The sequence below is a fragment of the Mesoplodon densirostris genome (assembly GCF_025265405.1).
Source record: "Mesoplodon densirostris isolate mMesDen1 chromosome Y unlocalized genomic scaffold, mMesDen1 primary haplotype SUPER_Y_unloc_1, whole genome shotgun sequence".
Classification (NCBI taxonomy): Eukaryota; Metazoa; Chordata; class Mammalia; order Artiodactyla; family Ziphiidae; genus Mesoplodon; species Mesoplodon densirostris.
This window is the reverse complement of record NW_026778236.1, coordinates 654,506-669,548: the sequence shown is the minus strand read 5'-3', so window position 1 is coordinate 669,548 and position 15,043 is coordinate 654,506.

Sequence of the window (15,043 nt, the reverse complement as noted above, 5' to 3'; positions counted from 1 at the left end):
TAACGGACTTTCTGTGTGGAAGTCCGTGCCGAAAGAGACTTGCAACAGAGGCATATGAAAGCAAACGGGTGCTAAAATTTCCCGGAACTGCTTATGATTCTTTTTAACAGCACATAGTATAAGCATGTAAAATTTCTACTCTGCCACCTGAGTGCTCTGATTTCCATTACTCACTCTTGAACTTAATAAGTGAGTAGGGACCAATGCCTCACTGTCCTCTTCTATACAACTGTGATAACATCAGCCACCTGATAAGGTCAACATGTTATGAAATTGGAAACATTATGTACAGGGAAATAAGATAAAATGAATAATCACTATGGTGTAAAAAGTTTACAGCAATGCTGTCTATGCACTAAACACTGTTAAGTTTAAATATTAACGTAATATTTATATATGAATACATGTTTTTCCTATTAATATTAAATTGATTATGGGTGAAGATATACCCAGGCACCAGAGAAACTTCCATTTGGGGACATTATTTCATAATGAGGCCTTGAAACACCCTTCCAAAGTGACCCTGAAACCATAATGCTAATGTTACCAGTGCCCATGAAATAAGAAAAACACAATACCAAGTCATCATAGGCACCACCATTTAACAAACCTCGTGATACACAATAAGCACCCAATGCATTTCTATTGAATAATAATAAGATATGACATTAACTGATTGCTAATATACAGTACACCTGTGTCTTTGACATTTTGCCACTGGCATGCTCAGAAAAACATCTGGTAGAGTACACTGTTAAAAGAACTGGTCCCATGCTTTTATTTCTGGAAATTTTGATTATGAATCCAACCTCTTTGTTACAGGTCTATTCAGATTTTCTAGTTTTTTAAACTCAGTTTTATTCACTCTGTTTTTCCACTAACTTGACTATTTCATATAGTCAAAAGTAATGTCCAAACGAATTCCTAACAATTCTCTTTATTTCTGTATGGTTTCATAGCCATTTTATTTTATTCATTCAGGTTTCAGTAATTGAGTCATCTCTCTCTCTCTCTTCATTTTTGCAGTCAACCTAAGGTTTTTCAATTTTAATAATCTTATCACAGAACCAACTTTTGGTTTTGGTTGATTTTCTTTATGCTTTTTCTATGTATATTATTTTATTTATTTTTATACTAACCTTTATTATTTTCCTCTTTCACTTTGCTTTGCGGTTAGACTTTTTTTTCCAGTTTCTGAACTCTTTCTTCCCTTTTATATAGGCCTGCATATGTGTGTGTTTGTGTATATATATATATATATATATATATATATACATATATATAATGTATATACATATATGTATATATATATATGTATATATATATATATATATACATATATATATATACATATATATATATATTCCTCTGGGTTCTGCTTTTGCCGAATCCCATGTCTTGGTATGTTGTGTTTTCATTTTCATTCACTTCAGAGTATTTTCTAATATCCCTTGGACACTGTTTGACTCATTGATTACTTAGGAATGTGTTGTTTAATTTCCACATATTTACAAGTTTTCACAATTTCCTCCTATTATTGATTTCCCATTATTCATTCCTTTGTGGTCAGAGAACATATTTGGTGTGATTTAAATTATTGACACTTGTTTTATGGCCTAACGTGAAGTCTATCCTGGAGGACATTCCTAGTTCAATTGAAAGGAGATTGTATTCTTCTGTTCTTGGGAGGAATGTTCTGTACATGTCTGTTAAGTCCACTCGGTTTATGTCATAGTGTTGTTTAGGTCTTCTCTTCCCTTGGTGATCTTATGTTCTGTCATTTATTTGGATATACTGTTGAATCTATTTATTCCTCTCTCAAATTTTGTCAGTTTTTGATTCAGGTATCTGGAACTTTTTAGTTAGGAGAGTATATGTTTATAATTCTTATGTATTTCAACAGATTTACCCTTTTGTCAATAATATATTATTAACCTAATATAATAATATAGTAATATATACTGTCTTTTGTCTCATAATTTTTTTATTTAAAATCTGTTTTGTCTGCCATTAGTATAGTCACTATAGCTCTTTTTTGATTATTGTTGACAAGAAACTTATCTTTGCAACTTTTTACTTAAAATCTCTTTGTTTCACTCTAAGATTTGTCTCTTTGACAACATGTAGTTCATCATGTTTTTAAAGAATCCATACTGCAATCTGCTTTTTAATTGGACATCTTCTAGTGTACCATTTTTATGGTTATTTGTTATTTCTTTTACTATATACATTTTAGAGTCATTTTATTAGCGGTTGCTCTGGATTTAGGTTGTTATAAATTAAACTGACAGTTTCTAACAACCTAGTTCAGATTAATACCAAGTTAATTTCAAAATATGAATTTTTGCTTTTATCTAGTTTATCCCCCTTTTTCTTGTGTTGTTCTTATAATAAATTACATCTTTATCTACTTTATACATCAGCACCAATTAATTTTTTTTCCTATGGAGTTATGTTTTAAATCAGGTAAGAGGAAAAACGTAACTGCATTAGTTTACTATTGTTGCTGTAACACATTTCCAGAAATTCAGTGGTTTAAAACATTACAAATTGTTCTCTTACCATCCTAAATGTTACAAGTCCCAAATCCATTTTACTGGGCTAAATTCAACATGTTGGCAGGACTGGGTCCATCTAGATGCTCTGCTGGGATAATATATTTCCTTGGCCTTTTTTTGCGTAGTGGTTGCCAGTATTCCTAGGCTAGTAACCCCTTCTACTATCTTCAAATACATCACTTCATTATCTACTTCTATCATCACACTGGCTTCTCCTCTGACTCTGACAACTCCTGCATCCCTCTTATAAGAAACATTTTGATTAGATCCACCCAAGGTAATCCAAGACAATTTCCCATCTGAAGACTTTAATTTAATCATATATGCAAAGTTTTCTGCCTAAAAATACATACATGTCCTGGGGATTAAAATGTGGACATATTTGTGGACTATTTTTCAGACTAAAATCATACACAGAAAAAATTTGTTTAAAATCCTCTGTATTTACCTATATAATTACTTTTACTGATGTTCTTTCTTTCTCTGGATTTGAGTTAACATCAAAGTGTCTTTCATTTTAGTTTGGACTCCCTCCAGGTATTATCTCATCTTGTACGGCAGATAGTTAGCAATAAATCCTCTCCGTTTTTTTGTTTATCTGGAATTGTCCTAATTTTGTACTCATTTTCAAAAGATGGTCTTGCTGCATATAAAATTCTGGGTTGACAGTTTTTGTTTTTGTTTTCTTTTAACACTATGAATGTCATCCAAGTGTCTTCTGCCCTGCATGGTTTCTGATGAGAAATGTTTGTTTTTGGTCTAATTGAGAATCTCTTACATGCCATGGGTTGCTACACAGTGCTTTCACAATTCTCTCTTGGATTTTGGCTTTCAGTAGTTTGATTATGATATGTTTTGGTATGGATCTCTTTGAGTTTATCCTGCTTTGAGTTTGTTTAGCTGGTTGAATCTGATGTTTTGCATCAAATGATGATGTTTTGCATCAAATTTGGGATGTATCTTGACATTACTTCTTCAAACTTTCTTTCTGCTCCCATAATTATTTTGGCAACTCCCCAGGTTAAAGTTCATTTGCACTGGGTGAGCTCCAAATTATGGCAAATATAGACAGTCTTGCAAATGGAGTCTTCCAAGGAACATCTCAGTCACAACAGATAATGTCAAAGCCTTGGAGATGAGGTTCTGAAAGAATTCTCACTTTGTTCCTCTCCTTCTGGTGGCTACTGGGATGCAAAAGGAATGCATACTATTTCAAAGTGTACCATTATTAAGCTGGAAAAAAGGAGGGTGGGATTGTGACAATTTAAAGTCTCTAGAGCTTGCTGATCTTACCAAGATTCAGTCATTTTTAAACACGTAAATACTCCCCTAGTTCCTGTAAAATTTTGTCAATTTCCAGAGTTCTGAAAAAGTTGAGTCTGCATTGTAGGTTTGTAATGTAGAGAATTTTTGGAGGGCCTTACTCTATCATTTTCTGACATAACTCATGAGCTGTCCTTACTGAGGAAGAAACAAAGGTTTGTTTGTGTTTCAGCTCAAAGGTGACCCAAGAGAAGTGTTGGACCCTCACAGTAATTCTTTCCATGATTATCAGCTGTGTGGCCTGAAGACAGGCACCTCACTTCTCTGGGCCATCTATAAAATGAGGATAATAATTGTAACTTACACCAGTGGTAGAGTTTAAATGACTAAATATGAATAAAGGGCTTAAAAAAGAGCGTAACACACAGTAAGTACTACCTAAGTAATATTAGTAGTTGGAGTACTATTAAATTGCCTGGTGTATTATGACACCTGATAAAGACGTTCACCACACTGTAAAGATCATGTAAGTATTTGCTGTTCTTCTTATCATCACCTTCATACCACCAATGGATGCTGCAAAAAATTGCCTGTGTTCACACAGCTGGGAAAGAAGAATGCTGGATTTTTCATTTAGAACTTTGCAGGTAACTGACATATTGCACCAGAAGGCTTTTCCCTCCTCATATACAGAAGTATCTACTCCTTCATTAGATGCAAGGCTCAAAACTCTACAACCTGTTAGGGGAATCTATACATGTTTTATGCACATGAATGAGCAAAACCATACTCTTCATGATAAATGTACAAGTGTCCTAAATAAAGGCTCTCTAAATTGGGACTATACTCTCCCTCATGAATAACCAATTCATTTAGTTTTGTACGATAATATCTGTGTCCCTTCAGCACAACTGTCCTTTCTCCTTTCCTGACAAGAAGGGCCCCATATCTTCATGAATAGTGAGTAAAGCTATAGAAAATGATGTCCTAATGGTATCCTGTTTCTCAGCAAGATCCTAGTTGACTAGGCTCCAGTATCCCTTCTTAGCCTGAGTTGATGACTATCCTTACAAAAAAAGTGAGCCCAGATGCATCCGATCTTATTGACCCATGTCTCTAAATGCTTGAAGGACCCTATAATGGAACGTGGGTCACAAAGGCCATTTTGGCAAGCTCCCAACACTTGTACTAGGAGTCTTACTTAAACAATCTTCTTCAAATCCTGCCTTGATTAGAAATCTCAAATTTTACCCAAATCCACTTCCCTTTGGAGAACATTGCAAATACTGTGTGCTATCGAAACATGGACACCAAAGACCTCCCGCCAAATATTTCTAAGCCCTGTTGCAAAAGGGTATGCCCCCAAAGAGACTTCCAAATCCTTCCCCTCAGTCCCTAAACACCACCTCCTATAGGTCCCCTCCAAAATAGACATCCCTTAAATGGCGCCATGGTCCAGAGACCTAAAGGCATACCTCAGAGGATACCTGAAGTTTAGATCCCTTCTACAAATGATGTGTAGGCTTTTAGACACCCTGAACTCCTGTTGACTCCCTGAACTGAGCAGAAGGAGAACTTTCTGTTGGTGATAAGACAGAGCAGCTGAGCAGCAGCTAATGCTGTCACCCTCTAAAACATGAATTTGATTTCAAGTTCTAAACATGAAGCCAAAGAGGACCTCAGTGGCTGAATTGGCTCATAATGCCTGCCACCAAAAAGGGACCTCAACCTGGGTTCCCCTTCAGACCTACCCATTTTAACAAGCCGTGGTCCCTTCTGGGTATTACACTCCTCCTGAAGAATCTGACGGGAGATTTAAAGTGTTTTGGAAGAAAGGAGAGCCTAGGAGATGTGAAGAGGGAAACAGGCATAAAGGTTTGTCAATGCCATTGTATCACAGCAGTGCCTTTAATTTAAAAAATGTCCCTGTTTCATGTACCCATATTCTAAATGAAGTGGCAATCAAAACAAATAATTAAAACATAATTAAAATATAAATTTTTTTCATTACATGTTAAGTAGGAAAACCTATGTATACATTATTACAATATATAGCATACACTTTATTATACAATATAAATTTATTTATATGTATTTTTATTTACATGTATTTTTATATTTAAAAATTATGTATGTTCATATTTGTTATTTATGTATTAATGTTAATATATATTTAAGTTTTTGTGTGTGTATGCACAAACTAACCATGGAAAAAACAGAAAAATTATGAGTAATGTGAGGGAACAATTTGGAACTCTTAAAAAATGTAATTCTGTGGGAAGCCATTTCTGCTGGAGGAAAGAGATGGTACAAGACATAGTGATAGATAAGTAAAATTAGTGTCAGTAAAGGTGAATATTTTTAGAAATAATTTGAAGTGATTATTATTTTTTAAATCTTTACTCTCACTTAAAATCTAAGGTAGGTCATTTTACTATATATTGCCATTTTGTCCTCTATAGGAGTGCCATCGGTGTACATTCCTCTTTGTGACAGCCTTGTCAATAGTAAGCTTTGGTTTTTGCCAATTTGAGAAATGAAAATTACCATCTTAAAGTAGTGTTATTTTGCATTTTTCTTATTAAGAGTGAAGTTGGACATCTCCCTACATTTAAAGACCATGAATATTTTCCTTTTTTAAAAATACAAATCATGTTCTTTGTCCATTTTCTTTGTCCATTTGAATTGTGTATACTATTAGTGCCTTTTTTTACCAATACATTTTATAAACTAGCTCTTTTCAGTAATTTTTAAAAGAGAATACTCATAACATAGTTATGATGTGTTCTTTTATCCTTTTCAGATTTGATTATAAGCATCTACTAGAGTGTCAGGCTCTGTTTTAGGGAATGGTGTAATAGCACTAAACAAGATAGATAAAAATCTGTTTCCCATGGAACTTTCATTCTGAGGATCAAGAGAGACAATCAAGATGAACTTAAAAATATAAAGTTAAAATGAAGAAATAAATTAAGGAAAATCAAGGACAAGATATAAGGAATATGATAGAAAAGTGGTATGAATCTAAATATGAGAAGTTAGGAGAACTTCTCACTCATTGAAGAGAGAACATTTGGGCAAAGATATGGAGGAGATGGAGTGTTTTTAAATTTATTTATTTGTTTGTTTGTTTGTTTTGGGCTGCTTGAGTCTTCATTGCTGCACGCAGGCTTTCTCTAGTTTGCAGCAAGCAGGGGCTACTCTTCATTGCAGTGCGTGGGCTTCTCATTGTGGTGGCTTTTCTTGTTGCAGAGCACATGTTCCAGATGCACAGGCTTCAGTAGTTGTGGCAGTTGAGCTCAGTAGTTGTGGCTTTCGAACTCTAGCATGCAAGCTCAGTAGTTGTTGTGTACAGGCTTAGTTGCTCTGCAGCATGTGGGATCTTCCCAGACCAGGACTCGAACCCATGTCCCCTGCATTGGCCGGGGGATTCGTAACCACTTCACCACCATGGAAGTCTGGAAGAGAGGATTTATATATATACTTGGGGAAGAACATTAAAGATAAGGCAAATAATTTACAACAACCCCAAGGTTGTACTGTCCTGGGAACTACAATAGCCCTCATCAATAGTAAAGCCCACGTACAACCTGTGCAGCAACTACAATCGTGAACTCTCCAGGTATCAACCAGGATAAGCAGATACCAGCTTTGAGGCCAAAATACAAATTCTCCAGCAATCTGCCTAAGAAGCCTAAAGTAAATCAGCAGCATTTACTCCCAATAAACTAAACACAGTCTATGCAGAAACAAATCCAGAAGTCACACTATAATGTTATGTCAACTATCCAAGGGAGCCTAACCAAAGCCTCTGCAGAAATCTGCCCAAAGAGCCTAAAAAACCTCCAGATCAACCAGCTGAGCAAACCACATACTGTTCAGCATCAATCCAGGGAACCTAACCAAAACCTATGTATCAAGCAGCCTAGGAGGCCAAACTGCAATCTCTGAGTGAACCACAGAAGGTTGCTAACTACAGAGGCACCTGTAGAAAGTGGCACAGTGTACTGAAATTATTAAAGCTAACCAATCCTAAGCCTTCTTTCCCTGTCTCACCTATTTCTTAAAAGGAATTTCCATTCAATAAAAGATCTCCCCCTGTTTTCTCCTTACTCCTTCTGTCTCCTGATGAACCCTGCTATCTCTCTATGTGGCCCAACATGGCATGGTGTGCCCATCCTCCTGGTAACTATGAGAAGATGCTCTTTTCAACTGATTTCATCTCTTGACCTGTGGTCTCAACAATAATAAAACCCACATTAAAACATTTGGTGCAGCAAGCAAGGTGGTTTGGTTTCAGATTGAAATGATATGCCACTAGACTCTTTATCTTACCAACTAGTTCTGCCACACAGCAGTGGCAGCCTGGGAAGCATTGTGCTTCATGCAAATGTTGCTAATATTTAGATCAGGGAGCTGGCTGTCCCATTCCAGAGAGACACTGCTGTCTAGAGACAGGTAAACAGAATTTCTCATATCTCCTTTTTCCTTTAATCAGCCACAGAGAGAAAAACCTCAAAATTTTGGATTCAGGTGGCTAAAAGCCTAAAATAAATATTTTAAAAAGGGAAAAACAAACTATAGATACAAAACAACCCTAGATGCAACCCTAGAGAAAAAAAAAAAGGTAAATAGGTAAATTATATACTGACATGTATATATCTTATATAATAATATAAATGTACAATAAGTTACAAAAATTAACTAAAAGGAAGATCCATAATTTGACAAAAGTAGAAACCCAAATTTACATAACAAAATTTATATAGTAAAATATGTATATAATAAATTATATATAAATATATTAAAAATTTCTTATACACTAAAGTAATTTATATAAGAAAACAAAAGGGCACTTTTGCACCTCTGTAGCATAGATTCTAAATTAATAATGCTGTAACATTTGCTTAAATGAAAATTTGCTTAAAGTTTTAAGTCCATAATACTCCATGGACTTCATCAATACTGGGGCTCTAATGCTTAGACCCACAGGCCGTTGAACCAGGGTAATATAAGCTGTACGACCCAACTACCTCACTGGCTTGCTCATCACCAAATTAATAAGTAAGGAAATGGCTCATAGCTAATAAGCAAATCTAGAGGGTCTGCCTACAGACTTATGCAGGGCTCCAACAAACTCAGACTTACTATAATACTACAGAGAAAGAAATATGAGAGACATATCAACTCAAGTGGGCATCCACTTAACAATGATAATGTACTCCCTCTTCCCAGACAACATCACCTTTGCTCAGGAACTCATCATTGCAGATGACATCACCTCAGACAATATTCAATATCACCTCCAGCACAGGACCTTACCATTGAACATGATATCAACACTCCAAAAGTTCTTAATATGACAGTGGACTATCACAGGTCCAATTATAGTAAGCACTTCTTTTTATGTTTTGATATCTTGGGGTCTTTCTGACACTGGAAGGGATTGCCCTTCCCAAATTTAGCTACTGCCTAGAGATAGCAGAAAGCATGCCCAGGGCACATCTTCCAAATGCAAACCAACCAAATTGAAGCCCATATGCCAACCACCCACTTTATCTGGTTCTAAAACTCAGGCCACTATCCACCTGTCCTAATTACACCAGGGCTAAGTACCAGACAACTCTAGGAAATCACTATACTCCAGTCAATGCTAAGGCTGATTACACTGCCTTGTCTTACTCTTCATACAGAAAGCACAATAAAGGCTCTTCCATGCATTTTTACTTGCTCCTTCTGTCCCTTGACTGACACTGCTGCTTAACAGCATGGCCCCTCCCCATAACATGATATGGTTTCAGTACTTTGGAATTGTAATACATTATCTCCTCAGTGGCAGTTATTTCCTGAACTGTTTGCCAAACCACACCTGAATACTAAAACCTAGATGTAAAAAGCACATAGGAACTCTAATTGCAACTTCTGTAGCTTGTATCCATTGAGTAGGAACATAGTCAAGCTGAGAAGTTTAAGCAAGTCTCTATAGAAATCTACCTAAGAAAGCAAATCAAATGTATGGCAATCCTCGCAGGAAAAATAACACAGCTCTGCAGCAACTGACACAGGAAGCCAGCCACTACCTCTGAAGCAACTAGCCCAGAAAGCTTAACCACAATCACTTTGACCACCAACTTTGAAGGTTTAACCATAGCCTCTGCAGAAATTGACCCACAAAACTCTGCAGTGATCTTTAGGAAAGCGAACCACAAATTCTTCATCAGGTAGACAGGAGCCAAACCATATCCTCTGCAGCAACAGCTAGAGAGATAAACACAAGCTTTGCAGCAATTGGCCCAGGAAGTCTAAGACACAGTTTTGAAACAATCAGCCCAAGAAACAAACACAGCCTCTGTAGTGAAGAGAGAGGCAAACTAAACAACTTCTGCAGTAACTACGTAAGAAGGAAAATTTCAATCTTTGCAGAAATTGGACAAGGAAGTTAAATCACAACCTTTGCAGAAACTGGTCAACACAGTAATGAAAGATTGAAATCATAATGGAGTAATTACAGTTCTGACATAACAAGTGGTGTCGGGCAGCCATTGAGCATCTGTCCTCAGTTATGTCCCTGTACCACTAAGAAGTTGAACATTCTATGAACTGTATAACCCCAAGAACACCACCAGCCATATCTGGAATAACACATGCCAGTTGCAAGTATATGGTAACAAGGTTCCCCCTTGTAATTATGCAAACATTTCACACGCGCAGCAAATATTTGCTTAACAAACACCCTTACTTCTTGCTTTCTCTAGTTACAATACTTGACAAACAATTTATGTAACTTCTTGCCTCTATAACTTTCCTCCATTTTTTAGTGTGGCAGAATAGAATCAAAACGCTTCTTGAATCTGTATTTTTCGGGATGAAGTAGTACAAATCTTAAATAAAAGGCCGAGTTTTTTATTTTTATTTTTGTTTGTTTGTTTGTTTTGTCTCATCTCTGTTCTTGGAATTCTGGGTTAACAGAAGCCTCACTGCAATCTCTGGAGTAAATTGCCAGGAATAACCACAACTTCTGCAATATCTTAGTGCAGAAATCTTTCAATAACCTAACTACAACAACCATATGGACAGAAAGTACAACAGAGGTTACCATGGGCTGGAAGTAGGTGGTAACTTGGTGTGCTTATTTAATGGGACAGGGTTTCTGTTTAGGATGTGAAAGATTTTTGGAGATGGACAGTGGTGATGGTTGCACAACATTGTCAATGTTCTTACTGCCACTTAAAAATGGCTAAATAATAATATCATTGTTAAGTATCACATGAAAAACAAAAAAAGAGAGAGAAAAGGAGAAAAAAAGGATTGAAACAGACAACTTTATCTTATGTATATTCTAACACAACTAAGGAAAAAATAAACCTCACTGAAGAGCATTCTGAGGAGACCAGAAAGTAAACATGTAAGAGTAACAACAAAATAAATGGAAAAGGAAAGCTCCCCCCACCAAAAAATGTGGGGAGATGAAAGAAATTAGTCCTACTACGTCTCAAGCCCAATCCAAAGCTTGTATAATTGAACACTTGGCTCTTACACATGAATAGACAAAAATAAAATGAAATAATATAAACCCTTTGCAGTGGCACAGAATTGAAAGCACAAATTCCACCCAAATACAAGTGAAATTTTTAAATATCTCAGTATAAAAAATGGACATTTTAATAATGATACTGGGATAACTCAATTACCATTTGAAAGCATAATAACAGAGCACATCACATGCACATTATAAATACATGACCCTTAACATTATTCATGATATAGGAAAAGGTCATGGAACTTCACTCATAATAAGAGAACTTCACTTAAAAAAACACACTGATGCATGATTTCTCATTTATCTGAGTGATAAATTGATAAGTGATAAAATGAAATTTAATCAGTATAAAAACTCCCAACAAACAAAAGGACAAGATGGCTTCAAGGTTAATTCTACCAAACATGTAAAGAAGACTTAATGCCTATCATTCTGGAAGTATTCCAAAAACTTGCAGAGCAGCAGACACTTCCAAATTCATTCTATGAGGTCAAGATCACCCTAATACTGAAGCCAGACAAAAATATCCCCAGAAAAGACAATTACTGATGAACACCGGGGCAAAATTTCTCAACAAAACATAATGAAGCTGAATCCAACAATATATTAAAAGGATTATACAGCATGAACAAGTAGGATTAAACCAAGGGATGCAAGGATGGTTCAATGTCTGCCAATCAAACAATGTAATACACCATATTAACAAATTAAAAAATAAAAACCACATGATCATCTCAATAGATGCAGAAAAGCTTTTCACAAAATTCAACATCCATTCAGGATAAAAAAAAAGAAACTCTTAACTAAGTGGCTACAGAAGGAACATCTCAACATAACATAGGCCATATATGACAGGTACACAGTTAACAAGATACTCAATGGTGAAATGTTGAAACCATTTCCTCTAAGATCAGGAGCAAGGCACCGGCAACAAATCTCACCTCTTTTATTCACAGTTTTGGAAGTCCTAGCCACAACAATCAGAGAAGAAAAAGAAATAAAAGGAATCCAAATAGAAAAGGGAGAACTAAACTCTCTCTGTTTGTAGATGACAATATCATATGTAGAAAATCCTAAAGACACTACAAAAAACCACAAGAATTCATCAATAAATTGGGTCAATTTGAAAACTACACAATTAATATAAATCTGTTGGATTTCTATACACTGACAACGAATTAACAGAAGGAGAAATTAAGAAAACAATCCAATTTACAACTGCATCAAAAAGAATAAAATGTCTTGCTGTCCATGAAAATTCAACTAACAATCAAGTTAAGAAGAAAAAAAGAATTTTATTTGTGACAAACTGAGGATTATATCCTGGGAGACTGACTCTCAGAAAGCTTTGAAATCTGTTCTTACTATTAGAACTTGAAGATGCAGTCTTTGAGACAAAGGATCCTACATCAAAATGTCATACTGATGTTTTACATAAAGTTCACCATGGATATATAGTCCAAGTAAGTAGGTACAAAGCAATCAGTAAGTCACAATGATGCCCTACAGAGTTGGGAAAGAACACTATTCTTTTAAGAAGTTACTTGTTGGTTTCAGAAAAAAAAAAGAAGATCTTTATGGTTGATCAGGTGCTCCCATCTTTGAGGAGGTCTGGTTAATTTAAAATGTTTATCAATATTGCATACTTAAAGAGGAGGGAAGAGACCCAACTGGCCAGAGAAAGAGAAGTTTAGGTTTAAGTTTTCTTGTCATGCCTTAAGGTATAAATTTTACTTCATCAGTTTTCCCCCTTTGATCATTAATTTTCAATAGAAAGCTTTAGGTAATCAAATATTGGGTCCCTGATGACTGGGTGGTTGTTTACCTGCCGTGGATCCACTATATTCCTTGATGCCAAGTCTTAATAGCTGGGCTCTTTCTTTGTTTTTAGGTGGTTAGGTTAGTAGAATGCTTGGCAAAGACTGATAGTAAATTCCAAGTTGTCCAATTGGACTTATGCTGGTTTTACCCTGTATGTGCATTGTGCATGCCCATCGTTTTATACAGAATTAAAATCAATAGTTTCATGTCATTTAGACACCATTATTTTAGTTGGAGTTTTGAACATACATCAAGAGGCAAAGGAGATATTATTGTATACAACATAGTATAGCCAGCAACAATAAAAATACAATAAGCAGATATTTCAGTTATGAACCTCAGAACTGAACCATTTACCCAAGATTTCCCCTGGACTAGTACATGTTTGATTTTTCATGTGAGTTGTTAGACGAGCTATATTAGAGGTCTCATCTGGTATGAAAGCACAACATTTTCTGAATTACAGCATAAGTTTCTCTGTGCAAAGCTGTTTTAAAAGTTGAGCCATTTGGTTTTGCAACATCACTTTCCCATCACAGAAACTTCAAAATTGAGTAAATTATTCAAATGTAGTAAACAATCATGGATGTATATGCTGACGGGGAAATATTTTATGACTACACATTTTATAAGGCAACTATGTTATCTAATACTATTTGGACTAAGGAATTTAGGGATGTCTGCTGTGCTACAATGCTTTTTGCAGCCACCAAAAGTGGCTGATATATAACTTCTTTTTGTCTGTTTTTAAACTTTTTTTAACATCTTTATTGGAGTATAATTGTTTTACAATGTTGTGTTATTTTCTGCTGTATAACAAAGTGAATCAGCTATACGTACACATATGGTGGTAGGATGAATTGGGGGATTGGGATTGAGATATATACACTAATATGTATAAAATGGATAACTAACAAAAAGACTGCTATATTAAAAAAATAGAATTCAGGGGGGTAGTGTAAAATAAGATGGATGGGAATCAGGAGGAGGATGGTAAGGAGGATATTCCAGTTGCCTTCTTGGAGTTTTAACATGGTTTATCATGAGGCAGCTGTATGATAAGGAAACAGGAGAAAAAGTAGAAAAATGGAAGGGGGAGACTAATGTGAAGGAAAGTAAGGTAGGAAGGATATATGCAATCAGTGAAGAAAGTTGATGCTTCTGACAAAAATGGATACAGAAAAAATGGGAAATAAAATCCCCTGGCAACTTCTTTTTTGTAGGTGAGGCTGTAGAATGTAAATGTTCTGTGGCTACAAATTCTGAAAGAAAACTAGCTTTGGGGAAGTGCCTTGGGAGTTTTGGTGGGGGAGTTTGATGGCAGTACTGGTGCAGGGAGTGGGAGTGGAAGAGGTGGAAGGGGAATTCCTAAGAAAATGTCACCTGACACAGTTTAATCTTCTTTGAGAATACTGCTTGGAGTTTCCATATTGGACCCCATCTTCTATGTTCTTTCCTTCTTTCTCCCTCATCAGCCCAGTTTGTATATGCACAATTATTCCACAAGACTCAGAAGGCTACACATCTTCTACTGTTTCCCAATAAAAGCCACCAAATGGGTCCTGCCCCCAAAATGTGGGCATATGAAAAGTTTAAAATCTCTACCGGAGCCGGCCAGTAGGGACCGGTAAAATAATGAGGGTCTCAGACACTGTCCCTTACTGATCCTCAATACTGGTCAAACCTCTGTCACCATAAGTCTCCCTCAAAACACTGTATAAAATACCTGAGGTTTTGGTTGCCCAGCCCACCCACACCAGGATTAAGCAGGTCAGGCCTGAATCTACACCCTTTCCTCCCTGAAAAGTTCAGAAACATAGATGGACTTAGAGAATATTATAATTAGTTAAGTAAGTCAGAG